General features: G+C 36.0%; 1 protein-coding gene across 22 annotated transcripts in view; it reads right to left on the reverse strand.

Annotated features, from left to right (window-relative positions):
• TENM3 (teneurin transmembrane protein 3) overlaps positions 1 to 25,939 on the reverse strand; it is a 1,328,112-nt gene that overhangs the window by 618,627 nt on the left and 683,546 nt on the right. For 21 of the 22 annotated variants that reach the window (XM_048302939.1, XM_048302936.1, XM_048302937.1 and 18 more), the window contains one exon: positions 4,994 to 5,151. The exons of the other annotated variant lie outside the window; for it this stretch is intronic. The gene's annotated coding sequence lies outside the window, so the exon portion shown is untranslated. The remainder of the gene's footprint in view (positions 1 to 4,993; positions 5,152 to 25,939) is intronic. 22 annotated transcript variants of the gene reach the window in all.

Below are 25,939 nucleotides of genomic sequence, written 5' to 3' on the forward strand. Positions count from 1 at the left end.
AAAATGCAGCTGAAAAAAAAAAAGCAGAACACACAGAGAGATTTAGATTGGAGTGATACTGTACAGCAGACCTGTGACATCTGGAAGCTGTATGGATTTACATTACTGCCTCAAAAGCAATGTAAAAGAATGAGAAAAGCCCCTACATTTTAGTTCAGTTCTATTGAATCTAACAAGTGTAAAGAAATAGTTTAGGGATTTTTTTGATACCACTACCGTGACTGATGTTGCTCAGCTACAAACAAATAAATGTATCAATGGATGAGGCTTCTAGCTTCTCTCAATTAAGGCTAGAACCTGCTGAACTTTTTCCAGTCAGGCATGTAAACTGTGAAATAACTTTACAACATGGTCCATAAGGTATGATTTCTTATAATAATATTTCTGTGAGAAATACTATGCATTGTAAATTTTAACTACACGGGGTTTTCTACCTATATCATATGACCAATGCAAATGCAGAAAAGTATCAATGCTCATCACTTTTTGGAACATTTCCAACTATTTGCAGTATCTTTGATTTTGTGCTTTGTAGCAGAGGAATATAATGGGAGCTTTCACAATCCTGTATTTTTGTCTTCTTATTGACTTTGCTTCTGAAGATGGGGGAAAAAAGAAAATAAAATTCAATTTTTTAAAAAGCATTAGTCCAAAAGATGAATTTGAAGGGTTCTATAAATGATCTGTCTTCCGAAAATGTGTCAATGAGGAAGAATGGGAAGAAGAAAAAAATGTGTTTTCAAAAACTAAAGGTGATAAAGCCTACACTAAATGCAAGACTCCTAGGTAAGAGTAATTTTGCAAAGCCCTTTCTTTTCATGGGACAGAACTAGACTACAACTCAAAGCAAGATTTTAGGGAGCATTTGTTCCTCAGAACTGTATGCTTTCTGTTTATTTTAGGAAGAAATTATATCAAAATAGCATCTTTCAAATGTCTCAGAAACAACTGTGTTCAAAGTTTATTTGCAATAGAAATCTAAACGCAATATATTAAATAGAAAATGCCTCTGTTCTGTGATAACCTTTGCAACTAGTTTACTGGAGGAGCAATTAGGTATAGAAAACTATAATATGTATTTTAAAATTTAAAATGTAATATTTTACAGTTATTGCAATATGATATTGAATTGTTTAAATTACAGCATAATAATTCATTCCTCCAGCATTCAGTGGCACTAGGCCTTTGGCCTCTTGCCTAACAATACACTAGACAAGAATTATTACATTGTAATTCACACTCTGTCATGCCTTATTGCTTAATTAAAGCATAACCCTTCATGACATGACAAGCAATTTGACTGTTACCATAATAGATTATTATCCCACCTAACTTATTTTAGTTTTACAAACCATTTTCTTTTTTTTTTTGGTACTTGCACCGAGAATTATCAGAACAAATACACAGATGTTTCTTTATCTGTAAAGTGTGAAGGTTTAGGAAGAATAGCTAAAAACACAAGGTTGTATTTTTTATTAGAACTATTGCTTGAGTAAACTTGGACACCTTTTTCTTTTCTTCATTTTTGCTTTGGGAATTAAATCCCACAAAACTTTGTAAAACTATTAAGATTCAAGTCTCAGATTAGGTGGCTGCCTATATTTTATTGTTGATCTTAGCTATCTAAATGATAAAGTTATACTATTTTAGCGACTTCTAATGTGGTATTAAAACAGCAATGAGGCTGAGGTTACCATGTCTTTCAAACTCCAGACAAGGAAGTTGCCAGTTTAACTTTGTTGCAATATAGCAGTTAGCTACTCTGTGTTGAACATTATGTAATACTTAAAACATATTTTTCAGAAATAACTCTTTGAATCACCTTTTTAGTAAGATTTCTCCCTTTTGGTGTTTCTTGGACTGAAACTTGGTAATATAGAAAAGGTAATGTGTTGTTATTAAAACACATCTGATTATAACTAAGAATTGACTAGGTGAAGTTCTACTTTTGTAAAAAGTCAATTCCAAAACCCATTGACTTAAGCAAAATGTTATTCTATGAGATGAAATGGAAAAATATGTCAACAGCTGTGAAAACACACTTTAATATTCCAGCTTGCATTCAAAATATTTTAGTTAATATTACATATTTTTTTAATGCCTTCACATGGCCCTCACACGTGCAATACAACACAGCCATTTGGCTATGAATAATCCTTTGGTTTTGGCAACTACCAATACAAAATTAAAATATGTAAACATGGAACTCTGAAGTTTTGTGTGAACAAAACCCTGGATTTATTGAGAAGACATAGGCAATGCATTAAACATGCATAAAAACAATTTTAGCATGGAAATTGCACATACCATACCTAATAGATGTCCAACTCAGTTTCATATAATATCAAGGTGCAATTTAATGAGATTCCACTGAACTCTGTATGTCCTCAAGGTGACTGGGTTTTCCCTGGAACTCTCTCTGCTGTAACTATAAAATGTCTATGATGTGACTGTGATATAACTGAAACAGCTGCAGTCTTTGATCATATGCTGGCAGTTTACGTACAGATGCAGAATGTGTAATAAGGGCACACTTTATTAACTTGACTGATGTTCTGTTATTTTACTGGTTCCAAAAGCCAAAGGAGACTAGGCTCCACCATGTTACCCTGAGAATAATTTATTGTTGCAACTATTCAAAATGAAATACCTATCATTAATGTCTAATTGATTACCAAAAGCAAGAGGCATATATTGGCCTCAGTTGATCTGACATTTGCTACGATCTTTAAAGCTGCCGTTATAGCTAGAACTATTATTTTGAATTAGCACAAAGTACATTTTAACTACAGTTTAAAACCACTGACAACACTCTGAATGTATGCATATGTTTCCTGTTAATAGCTATTTCTACATATATACAGTCTAGTGAAACTTACAGTGAGCTTTTACTATTTCTTACATATAAAAATACACAGCTTCTGAAGGTGTGATAATAAAGTTAGACCTTGACATGCTAGTGGCTGTATTATGTTGTAGAAAAGCATCTTTGTTCTCCTTAACAGGTTAAAACATGTTTTGGTTCTACCAAAATTTTTTAAACAATTCATCTTTCTCAAAGTAGCCCGATTAGAGAGGAAGTAATTCGCACACTCTTTTGGCTACTTGGAGAAAGTTGAACTGCGTGTCCAGCAATTAAGAAAAAAATTTACTTAAAACCTAGGTATTTTGCCTCTATGCATGCAATATGGAAATCATAGTAACATTATAAATTATAGGCAAATATAAAAATTTGCAATGGGTTACTTTGGACAAAGAATTATTTCATGAAGAAGATGAAATTAACATTCTCAAAGAAGATGTACTAACAGTTTTGCACTAATCCTAAGAGTATAAAGTTTTCTAGATACAAAAGAGTATTCAGAATAGCCACTTTTCTAATAATTTATTTTTTATTTTGCACTTTTCTTTCTCTAGCCTCCATTTATATCTCTGTACTCTTAACTCTAAATTTAAGTTTCACTTTGTGCTCGTATTTTCACTGGAAGAAATAAAAAGTCCTGGACTCTCAAATCATTCTGCACCCATACTCCCAGTTTGCCTCCTTCTGCAATCTTGCAGAGAAAATACACATTTTCAGAACTTTGCTGGGCACAAAAGGGATGTTGCAAAATTATTGTACTACTTTGATGGGATGGCTCTCTCTCCAGGACCTCCCTTATGTAATCCCTGCTTTAGTTTTCTTTTCAATCCCTTTCTCTATAGCCTTTATGCTGCACTTGAGGGGTAAAACATCTCAGAAGTTAGAGTACGTGGTGCCCACAATATGTATGTTTACATTTTTTCCCATGGGTCTCTTAATCTAGATACAACCAGCTAGATCTGTTTCTATTCCAGTTTTAAGCATATGTCAGTAAGCATTTATACTTTAATCTTCTTCACTATGGATATTCCCCAAGAAAGTGTAATTCCTCTAGCCCGCAAGCTTAACCCCACTGATTAAACTGCTGGCTTGTTTTTAGAATCCTAAAACATTCTGAAATATGTTCAATTTTTTTCCCCACACCTTGAATGCATCCCATTTCTAGAAATGAGGAGAGATAACAGGTAAATTTAAAATATAGACATTGCAACAGAACAGAGTTCTTTCATGAAAGTCTGATGCCTATTTCATGAGCTTCATTTTCACTGATGTTTGTTATAAGACACCAGAAATTAAAGTTATAAATAAGGAGTAAATAAGCTAAAGTATTTTAAGTTATCCAGTCAAAAAAACATGATCAGAAAAGTTCTCTGAGACTGAATATCTTCTTATTGTACCCTGGATTACTTTTCAAAACATAGATAAATCTTTATGTTTGGCCTTCTTACCATTTTTTTTCCCTTGGCTGCTTCTTGTACTTCTTAAATACCATTTGCACTGCAATTTTTCTGCCAAGTATCTCCGTGATACATTTCAGTGCCCTTTATTCCTCTCCATCTACCATGTTCTTATCAGTACCTTTTTGTGGACTTCAGCTCAGAGGAGAATACTGGACTTTATTCAATGACTTCATCTTAACTGACTCCAGAAAAATATGCAGTTAAATTAATCACAAAGTTTATTTTTGAAGTATTAAATTGAATCCTAGAAAGAAGTAATTGCTTTACAAATATTATAAAATCTCTGATACTGACTGTGGGTCAAAATTAAGAGAACATTTCCAGATAAACCACTACTCACCCATTGAAATGTCTCAGTTTAATACCACACAACTTCTGTTCAGAAAGTATATATTGCTACACAGCACTATTTGTGATGCAAAGCATAGCCCACTGACTTACCAGGTGTCCTTGTTTTTTAATATTGAATACCGTCCCATTATTCAACTGCATATCACTTAACTAAAAATCTAATTTTCATAGTAAAACAAACCTTACATCTAAAATCTGAAGAGTTGACTCCTATAGTTAAAGATGTTCCACAGTTCTGCAAGATTTCCCCCTCTCCCTCCCCTCAGGAGAATATAGATGGCTGAGAAGGAACTGTTCGTATGCTCATCTGTTCTCCTACCTTTTCTGATGAGTTGGCTGCAGAAAAGTGTATAAATGGAAAGCTCAATTAGTGCAATTTTTGTATCCTTGGATGTCAGTCATTACTGTTGAGAGGTGGGACTTTCAGGATCTCTGTGCATTAATTAAGAGCTCATCTCAGAAGAGTAGTCATTACACCTAAGGACCAAAAATAAGTTTTAATTAGAGTCTAGAAGACAGTGTGCCATCTACTTACAAAACTAGTTCTTTGGTAAGAAATGAACAGCTGTGGGACTTTATTAGTGACAATGTAAAGGCCATAAATCTACTGCTTGCCTTTCAGAATGCAGAAGTATCGTTGTGTATTGTAGGTCTGCCTGGAAAACCGGACAAGTTCTGCAATACCCTGAGGACACCGCTCAGATTTCAACCAGGCTGTATGAATGCCAACAGGATTATTAGACCCTTGTGAAATTACTGATGCTAGGCTGATGTTGAAGTTACACAGCTGAAGTTAGACTGTATTTCTCTCTCATAGCCCAGCCCGTCTCTGACTGCATGTGCAATAGGCCAACCAAAGCAAACTCAGCAAAGGGGGCAAGTGGGCGTGCACAATGAATCAGTCATTCACCGACTGATACAATGTGTAGGCAGCTTTTGGCTGGCCTGAGACATGTCAGGGCTCAAGAGAGGTTAGAAACCAGCTGGGCTAACTGGTGTCTGCTGCCCAAGAGATCTTTCCTTGTGGCATGACTTATCTGAGGACAAGCAAATATTCTGCCTAGGATTCTCTAGGGAAATAAAGTATAAATAATTGATTATATCATTTATGAATTAAAGGTAGGAAAAGAAATTTTAAAAGCTGGTCTGGAAAAAAAACATGTCAGCTAATAACTCAAGCATGAAAAGGGGTAAAACTTAGAGAAGAATTAAGTCTACATTCCAGAGAACAAGGAAAACCTTGTCTGGCTATGGGTGAAATAAGAAATATAATGTCCTAATAAAACAAAACAAAAAAAACCCCAAAAAACCAAAAGAGCACTCATATTGATCTAGGAAGGATGAGACAAGACAAAAAAACCAAGCTCCAATATGAAAATAAAGAAGAAAAAAAACAGTAATAAAAATTCAGTGTTAAAATATTGTCGTTTCTTGAAGGACAAAAGTTAACATATACTTAAAATTATATAAATAATAATAATAATAATAGTTTTAAAGGTTACTGCAAAGAAAAAGAGCAGAATAGGAAGGCATGTCAAAAGGAGACTAAGATTTACTATTCACCAGGAATAGCAGAACAAGTGTTATGACCTTCTTCATTGCTATTATTTCATGGTCTTTTACTAAATTACTGTAAATACATTTAAGAGACAGATATTTTTCTGAAATATTGTTTGAGAAACACATGCTATAAATTTCCAATCTAATCAATATACCTGAGGAGTAATGAAAAACAGCACTGAATTTAACAACAAAAAAGCTGTAGCTATTGCTGGTAGATTGTTTAAATTGTTTTATTCTAAATAACAGTGAGTGATGAAAGCAACGTTATAGCAAGGGAGCAATCAGTCTTTTAAAGACATTCAGAAAAATGTGGACAATAATTTATGCTACTGTAGTTCAGAAAACTAACTTTAATGCCTTTAATAAATATTTTAATATTTCATGCCCAAACGCTTTATTGTAAATTTTTTGCAGCCTAGAATTGCTTTCTACAGAATAGGCACAGAAACACTCTCTAGGATGTACTGATTTGGAATATTACTGTATTTACTAGTAGATTTCTACAGACTTCTTCAGCTTATCAGATATGCTGGCAGTACACACCAATACATTCTTAAGAATGTTAACACCGAAACTTGCTATTTAAAAGTTCAACTTTCATTCTGCAAAATAGAGTATATGCTACTGCTATGGATATATGCATATTACAAAATCTGGTATTTACTTCTCTGTAGGTCTAAGTTATTTTTCACATGATAACAGTTTTCAGGAAAGGCCATGTTTAATATTGGCTGGTACCATGAGTAGGCTGTTTTAAATGAAAAAGGAATTTATCCAGGGCTTGTCACATATATTCTCTGAAGTAAAGAAAAGTGTTGAGTCTTGCTGTCTGGGGTTTCCCATAAGTAACCTTTAACACACTTCTTGTCAGCTGCTTCTCTTGATTAAGAAGATGGAAGAGATAATAGATACACTAAACTCCAGAAGAGACAGAGAACTTTTGTTCCTCTGAACAATTATATCAGTTTTATAATGGTTTAATTTCTTGTTATTCACAAGGGACAATGCCAAGAGCTGAAGCAGAGGACTGCTAGCAAAGTACAGATTGCATGTTAGCAGCATGGTGCCTTCTCAATCCTTCATGTTTCCTAGTTGGCCTCTTCTGAACTCATACTCCAATGCGCTGTTTTGGAAGCCAGCCATAAAAAGAGGCTAACTCAGACAATAAAATCTGGGTGATCTACTGAACTGTGACTGAGATTTGTGACCTGCCTTAAACTGAATCAGATTCAACTACAAGACTTCTTACAAGCAGCTCTCACCAAGAGCCTGGCAGAATGTCAACACAGTTGTACTAAATATTTGACACAAAACTTGCTGAGAACCACATGGCATCACGTATTGTCATGAAAGTAACTTAAAGCTAGATTAATTCAAATGGAAAGAATAATGAAAAATAGCAATTAGAAAATGTTTCTTACGGTGAAGACTGTTCTATAGCAATTAAGTTAAATTGAACAGAAAATCAAAAAGAGGAACAATACTAAAATTATTTCAGACTCCCTCCTGGCCAACTTTAAACCCTTCATTGAAATTTGAAAGTTTGATGCCTTGTTCAAAATTTCCTCTGTCGCAGCAAAGAAAGGGAAATGCACTTCCTAGATATCCAATCAGACTTAGAAGAGCTTCTACCTTTACACTTGTTGTCGTGGGTGTGTTGAGCACCAAACTTCTAACTTGGACATGTTGGTGAGTACTTGTATTTACTTAATCTACATCCTACAGTTTGATTTTCAGAGGTGCCTAATAAATAAATTTCAGTGCAGCATTGAACATGTATCAGCACATTTAGATGCTATTGGAGATATGAGCAGGGATTTCCCAACCTCTCTAACACCAGCCAAAAGCTGATGGGTAGTACTGCGCAGAGGTCCTTATTCCTACTGATCAGTGCCTTTCCTGCTGCCTACCACAAAATTAATAACACAAAAAAAGTACAAATATTTTCCTATTTATACTGAATTGTATTTATTGTTTCTCATATGGTTAATACTTTAGTCTTTTGGGGAAAAAATTAATAATTTTATCCTGCTTTAACATTTTTGTTTTCTCAAGAAGAGACCAGAACAATGAAAAAAATTTGATTAATTTATCACCATAGATGTGTTCTTTCCTCCAGTTAAACTAACATTTAAGAAAATTTCAGAGTCTCCTATAAAAAATAAACTTCAATGTGTGATCAGAGTCAAGGAGCCTGCAGTGCACATACTTAGCTTTCAATCTAGAAACAGACTATGTGGTTGGAATTTGAGGACCACAGCTTATTCTTTGTTAACTGATAAAACATCTGATTATTCTTGAAAAATAGTAAGAATCCGAAATTCAAGATGGATATCAATGTGCTCACACAAGGGGTGGAGATAAGCCAATAAACATAATATGTAGCTTTCAACCCTTGTAACATTTCTTATCTTCAGTAGTTTCTGCTGAAATTGTAGTGACAACATAAAAAGTATTTATGCAAGAACTATACAGAAGTGTGTAATAAGGCACTGGAAGACATAAAAGTATAAAGAAAAATTAATTAAAATTTAACTGAAATTTAGAAGTAGCAAAACAAACAGAGAGCAATTTCTCCATGGCCAGCACTGTCTATAGATCAAGGCCTCTTCCTGAGATCCATCCATTTATCATACAGCATTGGAGTCACTTTGAAAATGATTCCATTGTAGTCAGCAACACCCAAATTGCAAATGGAAGTTATTAATCAGACAGCAGAACCACAATGTTTTCTACCGTCAAGACAACAACCACTGCTGACTAATGAATAAGAGAACAGTGTTTAAATTAAGATACACCTGTATGTGATAACTTGGTTTTCAGCATTTTGCTGCCTCATTTTGGTACCAAATCAACCTTTTTATTTGTTAACTTTTTCTTAACTGTCCTTATCTCAATTTCTGTGTTTATTCACAGGATCATATCAGAAAATAGACAAATTATATCAAAATTTTTCTTTTCTTCATTATTGTTTGGGCAATTTTTGATTGCTTTTTATTATATTCTTACATAGTTAAAAACTGAAGAACTTAAGAACATTATGGTCTTATTCTTATATTATATCATGATAATATAAAACTATTCATTAATTTTGAGGGACAAAGGAGGCAATATTTTAAAAATACTTATTGTTCTTCAACTGGGCTGGCTGATATCATTACAGCTGATTGGATAAAACTTTGCTAGAAAAAAAATCATCACAGATAAAATACAATATAGAAATTCCAAGAGTTAATAATACAAGAGTAAAAGAACTACTAATTGTGAAATTTCTGGCTGTCTGATGTCAGCTTGATTAACAGGTTTCTTTCACTTGTTGGAATTTTATGTTCAAAAAAGCTATTAAAATGATAACAAAAAATCTCATAGAAAGGAAGGGATTAAGGCAGCATTGGAAAAATGATGCAAGAGAGATACTGAGAGTGAAACATGGTTGTGTAGAAACAATTGAGGTTATATAGGAAGTACCTGGGCTTTCTTAAATTTGAGAGAATAATATGTTTTAAGCAGTGTTGTGGTCACTTGCACAGAGTCATGCTGCCATGCTCATAGAATGGTTTAGGTTGGAAGGGATGTGAAAGACCACCTAGTTCTAGCCATGGGCAGGGACACCTTGTTGGCACCTCTACCATTTAGAGAGGAAAGTTATGATCTGGAATGTATTTGCAGAAACCTCCTGGATTTCTAATGCTCTGTTACACTGTCCCCTTAGCAGATATTGGGGTAGTTGAAGCACCCCATGAGAACCAGGTCTTCTAAACATAGGACTGCTCCTATCTGCCTGTAAAGCACTTCATATGCGTGGTCTTCCTGGTCAGGTGGCCTGTTGCAGGCCCCCACTATAATTTCATCTATCCCTGTGCTCCCTTTATCCTGACCTAGAAGCTTTTGACTGACTCCTCATCTGTCCCCAGGCACAGCCCCATGCACTCCAGCTGGTCATAGAGAGGGCAACACCACCACCTCCTGGTCTCCCATATCTGTCCTTCCTAAAGAGCCTATATCCTTCCATTCCAATATTCCAGCCACAGAAGCCACCCCAACACATTTCTGTGATGCCAGGAAGATCATATCCCTACAGGCACGCACATGTCTAAACCCACACTACACACACTTCCATAGAGGCATTTAAATTGTGCCCCCAATGAAGGCAACTTGCTGACTGGAGCAGCTGCAATTCCTTTGTTCTACTCTTCAGGTGCTCTCCTGCTGATCTGTGATACCTGTGCAGGCTTCTGGGCATCTATTGCTGGCACTGGCATCAAGCTGGTAGGAGTGGAATGGATTAAAATTCCCTTTCCCAGGAAAGGTGCATTTAAAGTCTTCATCATCTTGACAAATGTATGAATGAAGATGCAGTTCTCTTCCTCTGATAGATGGGCTCCATCGGCCCCCAGCAGACCAGGTTCCTCAAACTGAGTCCCATGGTATAACAGACCCCTGGCTGTGTCATCAGGCCTGTAACCATTTGTCAATTCACCAGAGTCAGCTAGCCCTTTCAAACCCCTTTCCTCTGACCAGCAGGATTGGTGAAAAAACTGCCTGTGCTCCAGAGTCCCTTACTGCTGCTTCCAGGACTCTGTAATCCTGCTTGATACTCCTCAGACTGCTCCTGGCTGTATCACTGGTGCCCACGTGAAACAACAGCAATGGATAGTAGCCAGGAGACAGTGTAAGGCTTTACAGTCTCTCAGTGACATCCCTGATACGAGCTGCAGGGAGCAGCACACCTCTCTGGAAGCCACTTTAGGTTGCCAAATGGGTGCCTCTATAGCTCTCGGAAGAGTCACCTGCTACCTCCTACCTGTAGCCTCTTATTGCACTGGCTGTTGCACAGGGAGCAGATTGGACTGCATTACTCAGCCCCAGCAGCTCTCCTGAGGTGACAGGTCTTTCCTCTTCAGTTTGCAGAGCAGTGAACAGGTTCTGTAAGGGCACCTCAGGCTTCAAGGAAGTGTCTTTCTCCTGCTGGTCCTTGCCATTGCAAGCTTCCATTCTTATGTATTACTGGCCCCCTTCCTACTGTGTGTGTGCGCTGTTGGGGTAAGTTTTCAGCTGTTTGGCTGCAGGCTCTGGGTTCACTGCAGACTGTACTTGGAAACAGCTATTTAACTCCTTCTCAGCTTCCCTGATGTTATATAGCCTTATCACCATCCCCTGCAGCTCAGCCACCTGCATGTTCCACTGACCTGGGCAAGAGAACCTATTGTGATCAACCTTTCCTGTACTTGTGATGTGTTTCTGCAGGGAATGGATAACACATGTCTTTATAGGGAGATACCCTTTGTAACTTTGATCTTTGTCACAAAAACTTACAGAAATGTGTCACTGAGACAAAATCAAAATTTACAGTTGGGCTCACCAGGTTCACCCTATCAGCAAAGGGAGCAGTGTCCTAGTATTAAGACTAAGAACAGTAAAGGAAAAGAAGAAATGGTGGCATATTCTATCTGAAGAAAACACTTGTAAAGATTGTATAAAGGATGAACAACTGAGTGATTGACAGGAAACTGGAGCAAGAATTTGAGAGCATAGCTTCAGCCTGAAGTTAGGTCAACTGCTATATTCAATCCTGCCAAAGTGTTGGTAAGGTTTTTTCACTTGAAATAGAAGCCTGCAAGACAGACCAGGGAAGAGACCACAGGTGCAGCTTGCCACTGTACTGTCATAACAATAAATAAGGTTATCTGTCATGATCAAGCCATCTGGAGAAGTCCTTTATACTGTACTGAATAGATGTTATACATTTATTTAAGGTTACAAAGAGCATTTAAAATAGCATTGATTTGCTAAGAAGTAGCCTGTGTCCTGTAATTAAAGGCAGCATCACTGTAAATGTGCAGGCAAAAATTGTAGGAAGAATTTTAAGGGCATTTTGGTACTAATGATTTATAAGTGATGATACACAACTTTAAAAAAGAAAAACAGATGACTCTTGAAAATGCTATATACTGCAGCAGCCTAGTACTGAAAGCAGTGATCCAGCCATCAGTGTCTGGGTATTTATTCCTTTTTAGAGAAGTTATCTAAAACAGGCCAGTTCCATCATCATATATCAACAAATCATATTGTAAGAAAAATTATCTACCCTGCAAGTAGCAAATTCACAAAACCCAACAAACAAATCTATCTTTTTCTTGCTGGTAAGGTATACACTCAAGCTTTGCAACTAAGGGTATATATGGGAATCCAGCTGATCATGGGATTATCTATGGGACAAAATAAATTACAGCTAAAAGTACAGGATCTGGATTGAGCTGTAGCCTTTCCCTACCCTCCCCCTTCTGCTGTAGAACACAAAAGCTATGTTAAAGGATATGTTTTTTTCAGAAATCTGAATGATCATTACACTTCCTTTTCTACTGATATCTTTTTAATATAGTCCACCCTTGCCATACTTCCTAAACGTCGTAATAGGAAAATAAATGACAGGTATAATTTCTTTTCTGAGAAGCAGACAGGTAGACTGAGAAATATTATGTACTATGCTGATAGTCTACAGCATGTGCAAGTGAAACCAGTACTGAAATTAATTCCAGTTCCTTTCCATAACCTCTCTGCTGACAGACTCAAAATCCCCTCAATTTCACATATACAGAATACGAGGGACCACAACATATTTTGTACTCAGAAAAATCTGCCTGTTATCTGTTCTCCACATTAAGTCCACTTCACTGCAAAAAGCTCCTGTATCAGCATTTCTGTTTACAATCATAAGGTTGCTGCAGCCTCAACTATAAACTTAAAAAAAGTAGCTCTTTCTCTCTTTCTATGGCTATCTGTTCTTTCCCCAATAAACTTAGCACATTTCTCTTCAACACCATCTTTTTGTGGGCTGCAACATATGGGGCTTAATAACATAGCGTTAGAATGCAATTTTTAGCCTACCCTTTCCCGTTCTGCTTCACAAAATAAAGGTGACTCTACTGCCTACCTTCAATGACCCTCACAGACAAAAAGAGCACCTTGTCAGAGATCATTTTCTAACAGATGAGCAAACCTGCAAAACAAATATGATGCCTTCAAACATAAACACATCTCACCCCCTTAGATTTAAGCATGCAGTTTAACACAGCTTAACTTACCACAGACATTAAACCTGAAAAGTTCCCTGACTTTACAATCAGGAAGAAGCTCAAGCAAGGCTACTACAGCTTTTCTGTGCTACTATTTAGCACCTGTGAATTAATTCACCAGCTGTTGAAGCACTGCTTAAGCAGCAGTAAACCAGAGAAGGGCAGCAAATGAGCACTTCCCCACTTGGGCGGGCTGGCTGGCTGATAGTTTAAGGGGAGGAAAGTAAAAGCCTCATTAAGGTTACTTTTCTTCACCAAGAAAAGCAAGTTAGGGTAGGGTAATACACTTAGAGTCTTTATAGACAAAAAAAGAAAAAAAAAACAAAACACCAGACTTTGCAATAGGGCCGTTTACTGCAATGTAGTGATCTCTCCCTGGATCACTGGGATGTTGGGGAAGATGTGAGTATCTTTTTCTGATGCTCACCAGCTGATGTAACTTGATGAAAGAATGAATCTGCACCTGGGAGATTTCTTTCTAAGCTGCAATCTTATTCACGGTTTCGGGTCTCTTTGCAACCATGGGAGCCTATGCCCATCTCCCCTTTCTGGGCCACATCCATTTCTCATGAATCCTCTTTCTGGAATCTATGAAAACTCTATCCTTTTTCTCTATTTTACTTTTTGTTTTGTTTTGTTGGTTTTGCTTATTTGTTTTCCTGTGAGTTATTTATTTTTGTTTGGTTGTGGGGTTTTTTGTTTGTTTGGGGTTTTTTTGTCTTTTTTGTTGGTGTTTTTTTTCTTATGGTTTTTTTTACCCATTTTCACCTGAATATTGAAACTGAGGAAAAATTATTAATTTTCATAATGTGTAGTTGTACATGCCACTTTTACTGACCGCCTTTATAATTAGTCTAGTCAATGCTGTTTAAATCCCCTTTGATTTTTAAAAATACCCCCTCATCTGCTTGAACTGAGCACTGAAGGAACTTGAAGACACTAGCACACAGCCTTCCAGCAGTACTGTGTTCTCTGGCTGCAGAAGTATCCTTTAGCAAAACACAACATATTCCCTGTCCCCAGAAATGGTGGAAAGCTGAAACATTTGAGTAAAGTTGTTATTACTATCATCTACTCATGAACGTTAATGCCACAAACTTTGGCAGTAGTATTTTATTGGCAAACCTGTAGCAGACTTAGTGCTTTTAAATTTGTTTTAAAAATTACTTCTAATCATAAATATGCTTTGTTTACTTCCTATTGTTGATAAATATGGTCACAGCCCAAAGTCAGACTGGTACTTAGTTAACTGTATGTCTTTGAAGCATCAGCACTTAGTGGGAAAGATTTTTCTGAAGGCTTGGAAAAGTAGAAAAAATTGTCATCAACCTAACTTTGCAAAAGTGGTCAAGTTGAACCTGGCAGTCATTTTTATAGTGGTAACCCAGCTGTTGACAGTCAAGTACCACACTTCTGGTTTGGAGGCTATCCCAGCTTTATGAGTCATGATTAAGGACCACATCACTACAATTGCTGTTGCAAAGCAATCATGTGGATAGAAAATGTTCACTAGAAAGTCAGTGTTTCTTTTCTGTATGTTGTTTCTGTATAGACCTTTGTGTCTAGACAATGCAGTAAAACATCTAGTTTACACTTTAGACATAAAGTAAAGGAATCTGAACAATGATGGTGAAACTGTCCTTTTAGGCAAGCAGTGATCTGTAAAAGCATCTCCTTCTCATCATTAGAGACCACAAATTTGTAAACTGTCTTATAAGAAAATTGAAATAAAAATAACCTCATAGGGTGGTATTCAGTCTGACTAAAGCGGCATCCTTGTGTACCACAGGAGTAATACAACATTCAGCTTTCTATTTGCATCCGTTAAAGGTGTAAACCAGTAGTAAAATACAGAAACTGTATCTTTGGTTGCCTATGCCCTGTGGCTTGTAGCAAGCATGAAAATGTTTTTCTGTGTGCATGACACTGCTTCTGCTTACTGTATGTAACTAAGGAAAGTGTTAACCATACTAAACTTTCTGTTGATAATTCTAACAGACTGGCTTGATTTCCACTTTAAAGTAGAAATATTTGTGCACATATTTGTTATTACACTTCTCTTATTCAATCATTATCTAAGTCAACAGAGCGATCTTCTCAAGACAGCTTGTATTTATCACACTTCATGTACTTAAATTGTATGTCACCCTGTTAAGTAAAGTCCAAGGAAATTCTTGACTGATTCTGAAGTTAACCATATGGTTATCTAGCAAGTCAGCAGAAACTAAATTCATTACCAAAATCACTTTTATGTAATTATTATTAACCAGTATTGTTTTAATGCTCATTTTCTGTAGTCTTTGGCCGGGTTGTAATGGTAATTTAGTGGTCATCATTTGTAATATAACCAAAGCCCACTAGCATGTGAACAAGGGCACAAATCTCAAAATAGTTCTGAGAGCTTGTTTTCTGATAGACTGAAAACATGATTATGACATTATGTAATTCTGTATCTTTTATTGAAGCTTGAAGAAGTGAAACCAAGCTGTTCCTTATGTGCTGCCCCTTTCCACCAGAATAAGGATAAGGGAAAAAATAAACCTAATGTTTTTCACAACAACACCTAACCACTTTCAGTCACCTTTTTCTTTTGTAGGAACAGGAAAAGCTCAAACCAAAGTAAAAAAGATTGCAAGGAAAATTACTGCAGTTGTAAAAGCAAACTCTGAGAAATGAGATTTTTCTTTCTTGGGTATCTGCATTTTGATATATTCCATATTTGCATGATCCTATACTGTTTTTTCCAAAGCTCTTCTGCCTCACTGAGCAAGGAATGTGCTCTGGGCATGAATGGGGATCACTTAGTGCAGGGTGCTGTTAGTCATTAGATGCCTCTCAGATTTCTCGCAGAATTTGCAAAATGTGTAATAAAAAAAGCAGACGCTATCAGAAGGACTTTTCCATTTATTAAACTTTTTCTGTGTAGAAATGGATTCTAGATCCTATCACAGACCTCCTACAGGGTACTGCACATCCTCTAAAATGTATTTCTCAAAATTGATACCAAGTGGTGTATTCCCTGTTTCTGGATCTGTGGAGCTGGCTTGAAACTTTGTTGTCAATTTAAAGAATGATGAAGATTCACAACTTCAAACATTTCCATGGTTGTAAATTAAGCTGTGTCATGAACATATAAAGACCTATACAATTCTGATTTTCTGCACAAATAGGGCTCATCATCTTAAATTGTATTCTCAGATCACTGGATTCTTTTACTTTAGTCCCTGTGCCTGTTTGACACAGAATTTTAGACATATCCTTGAAACAATATAACTTTCTGGACTTCTGAGTCTTGCTGAAGTTTTTAACTCCAAGCTAGGCACTCAAAATTCTGAAATGAATATTTTTATCTGTGAGGTAGCTAAAAGGGAAGCTGCTACTTTTCACTAGCTTTCATATGGATAGACAAGACTGACCCGTAAATCAAGATGGAGTGTATGTGCTGCCAGCAAATGAGCACAAGAACGTGAAATCTCAAGCTCTTATGAGGCCAGTTTCCTGTGCAATGCCATCAGAACCACAGTAGTGGTGATAAGAGCACATGAATAAAACCATAGCAGACTTGACAACTTTTAAGCACTGCACTTTCTGGAGTAAGTGTGAATAATCTATACTAGGATTCCTTGTAAATCACTCATTTTGCTTCTGAGTCTTTGACCCAGCCCCATCCATCTGCTCTGGTTCCTATGACAATTATAGATAATTATCTACTGCCCCACAGGTGGGGTTTTAAATGAAATGGATAGTAATGTGTAAAACTCATAAGTATCACACAAAAGCTCACAGGGTAACAACTATATAGTCCAAAATGCCTTGGACCACTCTTTGTGCCAGGGTGATTGAAAAAGCTGTTTGGTCATCCCAGCCTGCTCCTGTGGTCTGAATAAGGGATGATCTGGAAAAAAGAAGGAATAGCTGAAGATTATAGCATATGATATATAAAAAACACCTATTTGAAATTTACATGGACAAATTTAATTCTAGTATTTGTAAATCCTGATCACGTGATTTTTGAGCTTTAAAGTTTTGTCATTTTAGCTGTTTTCACTCTGCTGAAAACTCTGTACGTAGTTCTACATGTTCCAGCTCTCATTAAACCTATGAAAGGAAAGAAGAAATCCCAAACGCTTCCTATGTTCAGAAAACCTGCAAAAGAGTAAATAAAAAAACAAACAAAAAAACCCCAACAAACATTTTTATATCTTTGAGAACTGGCAATGGTACTTTATCAAACACCCACAGGTTTTTAGTCACTAGTCAATGTAGTTCAAACCCATTATATGTCAGGTCCCACTTGAGCTGATCCGCTCATTGAGTTGTACAGCATCTGGCTGGCATCACTGAATAAAACTGGATGTCATGCAGATTTGAGAGTTATTTGATGGTCAAAATTCTGATATATTATTTTTAAAAGGGACCTAACACTTCAGGGCTTTGGAACCAACTTGTTAAATTGGCTAAAAATTAATAAGAAATCAGAGTTCTGTCAGGTTTCTCTGCTTGCTCTGCATACCACCAGGATATCAAGGCATGTTGAACTTACGTAATATTGCCCTTGCAAAGGAGAATTCAAAACATGTTGGACAGCACTGCTTATATTCAAAGCTCACCCGGCAGATGGATTTTTGTACTGGATGTTGTCTTGGTTTGAGACAAATTTAGGAGGAAATGTCCTGAAATGAACGTCTCCTCTAAAGAAAAGGCAGGTTTCAGCACTCCCTCCACCACTGATGCAAAAGGAATTTTCTTGGATGAAAGTGAAAAAACCTACTTATTTAATAAACAAATTGCCTGCAGGGTATGGAAAAAAAGAGAAAAAAGCAACTGCTAAGATATTAAATCTCCTTGGTGTGGAGGAAGCTGGTGGATTTAGAGTTCCCTCTGTAGCTGGCGCAGCCCTTCCCGAGGTCCGAGGCTGGGATGCGGTGCCCCCACGCCTCCCTGCTGGTCCATGGAGTCCGCTGATCTGGTTCTTAGATCAGAGCTAGGCCAAACAGTTCCAGAAGAAGTAGTTATGGGAGCACTTAGGTATGCTGGTATGCAGTCATTTCTTGCCCCACCTGGCTGGCTAAAAGCAGGGATCCACTCTCTCGGCTCTGCAGCGGTGAGAACGGGGAGGAGTGTGTGTGAGCTTGAACACAAACTGAGCTGAGGAATTTTCCTGGCTTTGCCCCTCTGCTTTCCTCGTATCCAGCTTAAAGCTGTGGGACCCATTTCTGGGCATAAAGCAGACGATAAGGGAATATAGTATTATCATAAAATCATCCCAAGACAGATGTTCTGGCTGCATTGGCTGCCATGAAAACAGGAGGTCACTTACTGACACTTCATTAAGGATTGTGACTCTAATAGTATTTAATCTGCAAATAAATGTATTTATCAAAGACCAGATTTATTTACCAAAACACATTTTGATAGCCGTTATAAATTCTTTTCTTTAAGTATGTTCAGTCACTTTCGCAAGAATGACTACTTTAGTATTGTCCACCTAATTTTTAAGTGATACCAGCAGCAGGACAATCTGTTGTACAATGGCAGCTAGGTGATACTCTTCTTGCCTTTTGTAATTATTTGAGGTTTTTTAGGTTGTGCTGAGAAAGACTACAAGGATATTCAGTGTACAATGTTACAAGATGGAAAGGTATAGAATCAAAGACTTGCCTGCAGGCACCAATGCCCCTTGTTACAGCAGTTCTTTTTACTCGCACAATTAAGATACTTGTTTGAGCCTGGTAAGATTTCAGTGCATATCATAGTATTTCTATTTTATATTTATACCCTGTGACAGCACTATTCATATGGAATGCACAGGGCTAATTGGTTCATGTCCTAATATGAATAAGTTTGTTGATGTCTCTTGTGACAAACGGTTGTGCATTAAAATTTTTCCCTTATATAGGGGAAATACATATATAATTATAGTAATGAGAGAAGACATTGCTAGGGTCTTATGGCATAGAAAGCATCTTATTTTGTATAAGTGCCCTCTAAAGAAAAAATCATTTTAGGGTGGAAAGGGATGAGAGCGATAACATTCAACATTGAACAGATTCACATTGTTTAGACTTTCTCACCTTTGCAAAGCACTACATCTGCATACAATAAAATAAGACTTTGTTCTACATATAGTAGTTTTCAGTTATCTGAAAATACATGTTCTAGTAGCATGTTCAAAAAAAGAACATAACTGACACTAAGTTTCTGTTAAAAGAATTCTGTCAAGGTAAAGAAGAAAGGAAACTAAAGAAGCTGTACATCACTGGTATGTGGTGTAATTAGCTGTGGCAGGTCTTTAATTGTCATAGACAAGATGACAGAAGCTACTTATATCAGTTTTGTGGACAATTTATATACCAAAGTCATTATGACCCTTGAGCTTGTTTAAAAAAAAAATTAGATTTCATTAATGAATTCTCAATTTTTAGGCAGAAAGCATATCCTAAAGCAATTTTGACCAAAGTCTGTGATGGGTAAGTGAACTAAAGCTACCTAAAAGAAAGCTGAGAAATCCCATTAGGAGAGGAAACACCACACTAATATAGAATAAGCTATGAAGGTACCTGTTTTTTGCTTCTCTGTGTGCAGGAGCTGTGATAGAAAAAGGGGGATTTCTGCCGGAAAAAAAAAAAAAAAGTAGTTAAAAAAGTAACTGGAAGTGGGAAAATGTTAAAGCAACTCATTATTGTTACTGTCTGATAGCTGCCTAAAATTGTTATGTTTCCAGGTAATGAATTTACGCAGATGGGCTTGAATCTTTGGAAAGATGCAGTAAAAGAAATGTGTGAACATTAGAGGATGTCTAGTAAAGATTCCTGAAGTGGGCTTTAAAGATTTTTAATTCTGCTTAAGTAGCTCATATGTACAACATGTATCTTTCTATTAAGAGACAGCCAGGATGCACACAAGAGACAAGGATAACACAAAAAAGATGAGCAATTTTCTTTGAACCTCAGAGACTGGGATGCAGAAAAGAAAGCAGTGTTGGCAAGGAGAATGGGATGATGCCAGGGAAAGGGAGGATCCAAACACCACTATCCTTTTTGGGCTACACACAGCTTCAATGGGAAACAAACTCTTGAAAAACAGATTCTACTATGTAAGAAAACAGAGGTGTGAGCAAAAGTGAACTAAAAAACTGTGAAAAACTACGGAGGAACCAGAAACCAAGAAGTTGTAACTCCAGCAGATTTCAGAGATAGGATCTTTTATTGAGATAAAATCTTCATTACCTAAGGGGAGAATCTGAAAGCAATGCCACACACAGGGTGAATGTTCCAGAGTCTTTTGATCTGTCTTTTAGACACTTTTACAAAGAAAACTTTGATAGGCTCTTGATGTCCCAGCCAGAGATGTTACCACAATCTCTGAAATAATGAAAACAATTTTATAATCTATAGTTTACAGAGATAAAAGCCATACAGTTTTTTACAGTAATATATTTGCACATATACTTACTTCTCAGATTATTCTTGTGCTTCTTAAATGTGATCCAGCAAGAAAACCAACAAAATAATTGTAAGAATGCTGGTGCCTGCATAAATTCCTATTTACTTAGAAGTCAGCAGGCAACCTCCAAATTCAAATTTATGCATCTCTGAACACATGATGTGTGTTGAGGGATCAGAATCAAATTAAAGCTCTAAGTCACAGTATCAGAAATGGCTATACAAGCCAAGGCTGTTTATCCACCAAATTTAGGAAAGATGTATGTTAATAATCCAAAATTGAAAGAAACACTGAAAAAAACAGATTTTGTTTTTTGGGAAAAAAAATTTTACATAATGCTATGTTATTTGCTGATGGAAATCTACTTATTCCATAATGCTGATGTTTATACAGTGGTTTTATACGTCTACAGTTGTCTTTCTTATAGTCTTTAAATGAATAAAATAGTCTTTGCCACTACAGTACAGTAAAAGCTCCTTAAATCATTATAGCCCTCAGAGAAATCTGATAGAAAAAGTGGTTATGCAATTTCTGTTTTACTTACAGTATAATTAAAGGAATTATTGTAGTTGTTACAGTAGTGCAACTTTTAAAATTCCATAGCTGAAGTGAGATCTTGGATAAATATTAGCTATCTAGTGCACTGACTGGAGACATTATTTACTTTTACAAGCTATTGATTACCTTATAATTCACAAAAGAAGCAAAACCACAAACTAGCTTGCAAAGGACATCAATAAAGACTCTAAATAAATAATATGGCCAGGTAAAGGTTCAGCAGGTACTTTTTTCATATAATACTATTAATGCATATTTGCATTGCATATGCAAACCATTTAATTTTAAAAATATCATTTTTACACCAATCCATCTCTGTTTTTCAGTTTTAAATTGACTAGGTAACTTCTCCCTCAATGCACTTTGTGTGTGTTCTTAACAACAAAAAGTAATTTTGTATGTACTTGTGTCAGAAAAATAATTTAAAAAATCTTCAGTTTGTTTTTTCTGAAATTGCTTTATCTCTGCAGCTCACAAAAACCTGATTGTTTTTCAAATAAGTGAACATGTCCTTAGCATGAAAGAAAACCCTATATGACTGCAGTGAAATGACTCATATTTTTAGACACAAACAAAAGCGTGAAGGTTTTCACTGTCTGGCAATAACTTACAGAGCACTTGCCATTGACAGTTCATGATTCTAAGAGTTATCAAACTAGAATAAAGAAAAGGCTGCAGCATTTCCTGGTCCTGGGGAACTGATGCAAAAAAACCAATTGATACAGCACTGATAGACCATTATACTCTAAAAAGCTTAAAATTCCACCTGGTAAATGAAAAAAAGTGAGATGTTTCATAGACGATCTTTTACAGTATTCAACTGAATTTTCTTGAAAATGAAAATGGAAGCTGTTCTTTGGGTTGCAGAGAGGGGGAAAAAAAGTTGATAAAAAAAGAATCATCAATCTTTTTTCACTTTCCCTATAGAAATTTTTTCTTATACTAAAATTTAATACTTCTTATTAAAGTATTTGATTGTAGCATCTAATGAAAATAGAATATTTCCCATATTGTTCCCCTTTAAAACAAATGTAGCTATTAAAATTTAATAGACAAAATGTTTATTTGTTTTTTAGAAATTCGAGATGATGAGCATAACTACGTTTATTTTGAACAGGTGCTACTGAACAATTAAAAAAGGGATTTCTGCCTCTGAGTTTCTGAATCAAAAACATATGAACATATCAACTTTGAAATATCATTTTCCATCTACCATTTCTACCAAGACTGTGGTCATCATTTCCTTCTGTGGACCATACCAGTAAACTTTCCTACTTAGAGTAAAGCAAATGGATTTTCTATTCATGTGTTCAAAAACAGATGTCATGAGAGAAATTGAACAGTCTTCTGCAGTTCTTTTCTTTGAACTTAACCAGAAAAGGTTGTAGTTCAAGGATTTATTTTCCAGGTCCTTGATATTCACTGCAATTTTTTTTAATCTTTTTCTTTTTAAAGAATGCCAAGGAGTCTTATGTGTCTAAAAATGAGTTTTAGTTTGATCCAGTTACTTATAAATCTCAATTAATTTTAAATCATTTTATGATTTTTCTCTGCATTTACTAATTAGGAGAAGTATAATAAACAAGATTATATTTGTGTATTTATAGCCTACCTTTCTTTTTCATGGCCATCAGCCTAGATAGGGTTGCAGCGGTACAATCAGTAAATTCAAAGCTAGGACTTCAGTTGTGCATTACAGAAGTTGCTGAATGGCATCTCTGACACTTGTATAGCACTAAGTACAGCCAGCCACTTTGTTCCAGCTTGTGCAAATGCCAAGCTGTCTCTGTTGAAATTTTTCTTCCTCTTTGTTACAGTTTTCTGAGAAAGATTTACCTTGTTGGGACAGAGGGACAACAAAAATATTGCAAAATACTGCACAAACGTAGTTCCTACTGAAACACATGGATCTCCAAATATGAGCAGTTTTAAAGAACTATTTAATAACTTCTGAAGAAAAAAAAAATTCAGTTATCCCTATCTTATTTATATATCCACCTGGATGCAGTATCATTGTCATTCTGAAAATGTAAATTTGTTTCATGCATCCCAACCCTCTTACTAAGCACTAAAACTATGCCACGCATTTTCTGGCTGAGCACATATTTGACAGTTGGCACTCACCAGATCTCCTTATATATAATCTATTCACATGTCCATTTTACATCTCCTCAAAATCTCAGCACTATTTATGTTTTAAAAATATTCTTTGTAACTCCTCTGAGATAAAAACTGCTTCTGTGGTCAGGGAGCAACCCAGATAAAACTTCCCCTAAAGTTGAGTCAGTTGAGTTCCACAGGCAATGGCAATTGGCAATGTTTTCACGTACTACCCTGTCCTGCATTCTGACCTAAAATTTCATCTATACCATTAGAAGCTTTAAAAGTTACTCTCCAAAGTTAACCTATTATACACCCTCAGAGATCATCGTATTACAGGGATGTCAATATGCAAGATTACTTACCAACAAGTAGCATTCCCTGATTGTTTGAGAAGGGGAAGCATGAAATGCAATTTTGATAGCGACAGCTCTACCTATGAAGGAGAAAATTCAGCACTGCAAAAATGAATCGACATCATTCATTACCATATTATCTCTCTTGTAAAAGTCTTCTAAGGAAGGCTGATCATGAATCCTGCTTCCAAGAGTGGAAGAGCTGTGGGTGAGAACATCGGAACACTATCCTATATGATGCTCCCAGCCTTCTGCAAGTTACAGAAGGTTTTTTGAACCACAGAAAATTCGTGTATCTAAAGTAATCCATGGCAAGATGTTCCACATAATATAGAATCAATCTGCTATATTATACTAGCTAAAGGTACTATACTTTTGTAATTTGCATTTGTATCTGGGAAAAAGTTCCGTTCTGCAGAACTGTATGCACGTACACAGATATTTATAAACCGCAAATAGCACACTGGACTGGGCTGATGTAGGCAGTCATATAAACACTTCAGTTTAGATAAAGATGCCTTAAATTAGCCTTAGGAAATCTATGCCAGAAGCCATTATGAAAGAAAACACTTTTTAGTTCACCTCCGACCCTCATTCTTCCACATACCATAAAGCCAAAAGCAGAAAATGAATGGCATAACTATTCAGTCAGCTATTGCCTAGGTGCCTGTTGGATTTTTTTTAACCTCAACAACTTCCGAAGAATTAGCAAGTGAGAATTGCCAGATATTTTCATAATGAAATATGTAAAAGGAAAAAAAAATCCAGACTCTCTGAACTCTTCTTGCCTTTCTCTTTAACATTGCATAAGATTTTTGTTAATTCCTCTTAGAAACACGATGTTCTATTGAATGTTGCTCATGCTGCTTGACCGTAGGGTGAATACTGAAAACAGTTCATGCACAGCAGAGATAATGTTCTATGCTGCAAAAGATAAACCTTTAACACCCAACTGCTCCAAATAAAAGCAAATAGCAGACCCTTTGAATAAAACTGAATTTACCAGTTGCTGGAGAAGCCAAAAGACATATGCTAGAAAGTACCTGAGAACCCATTTTTGGTTTTTAGACAGTACTACCGTTCTTATTAAGAGGTGGAGAGAAATGTTGGCAGAGAATATTCTACTAGCAGATGACACTTAAGTTGGAATTAAATACTGCAACAGTATCCCATTTGGACACTATTCAAGAATGAATGCTTCCATGCAAGAAATTACTTAGTAAACCAGGACTTCTCAGGCTGGAAAAGAGAGTGGGAATGTGATAGAAGTTCATAGGCATGAATAGAAATTAATTGTCCAATGTCTTTTATACCAAAAAAAATTTGCTTTTAGGTGAGGTTACTAAATACAAAACAGGCACATCTGCATCTGGAAAGATGTAAATTCTGTCATGGCCCAATACTAGAAAAAGGATAGATTTTTCAGAAAACAAAATCTCCTGAAGTGAATATATTGTAAGCATGTTTAGAAATGCCATGTTGAGAAAACTGTGTTCTATGAAATTCAAGAAACCTATTTTATATTTGAGTTACTAACATCAAGCAGTACTTTCGTGTCATAGCTCTATTACTTTAGATTTGTTTAATTCTATTGCCTACTCTGATTGCTCAGATTAAATTAGGCTCAAATCAGAAGTGGTATGCATCTGATCTATGTATGATCTGGTACCATCACTCACCATTTTCAAAGCAAATGATCACGCTATACATATGGACCCTATTTACCATTTAAATGAAGACTTTTCATAATAATTTATCACATTGGTTCTTCAGCAATGTTAAACATTTTTTCCATTCTCATATTATATATTCTTTGAATTTCATTTGTGCATTTTAGCATTGTCAAAAGCTTTTCTTTATCGGAATTATTCTGTACTACTACCCTGAATAATCATGAATTGACTAAACTCTACAGCAACTTATATCTAAACATAAGAAGCCTGCAACTAATAATGGTATTCTTCTGTGGTATTTCAAAAGAAATGCAGGCACTTCCAGTCACCTTTAAAAACCACATTCTGAAGAAATTGTACTGCTGTAAATTCTTGTTTGCTATATATTTGAGATGTGAGTAGGTTTGAGTCCCGAATTTTGTTTGACTTTGCATTAATTTATTTTCTGTAAGTCACAAGTTAAACCCATTTGAAAAACTGGTAAATAAAACAC

The sequence above is a fragment of the Corvus hawaiiensis genome, chromosome 5 (assembly GCF_020740725.1).
Source record: "Corvus hawaiiensis isolate bCorHaw1 chromosome 5, bCorHaw1.pri.cur, whole genome shotgun sequence".
Taxonomy (NCBI): Eukaryota; Metazoa; Chordata; class Aves; order Passeriformes; family Corvidae; genus Corvus; species Corvus hawaiiensis.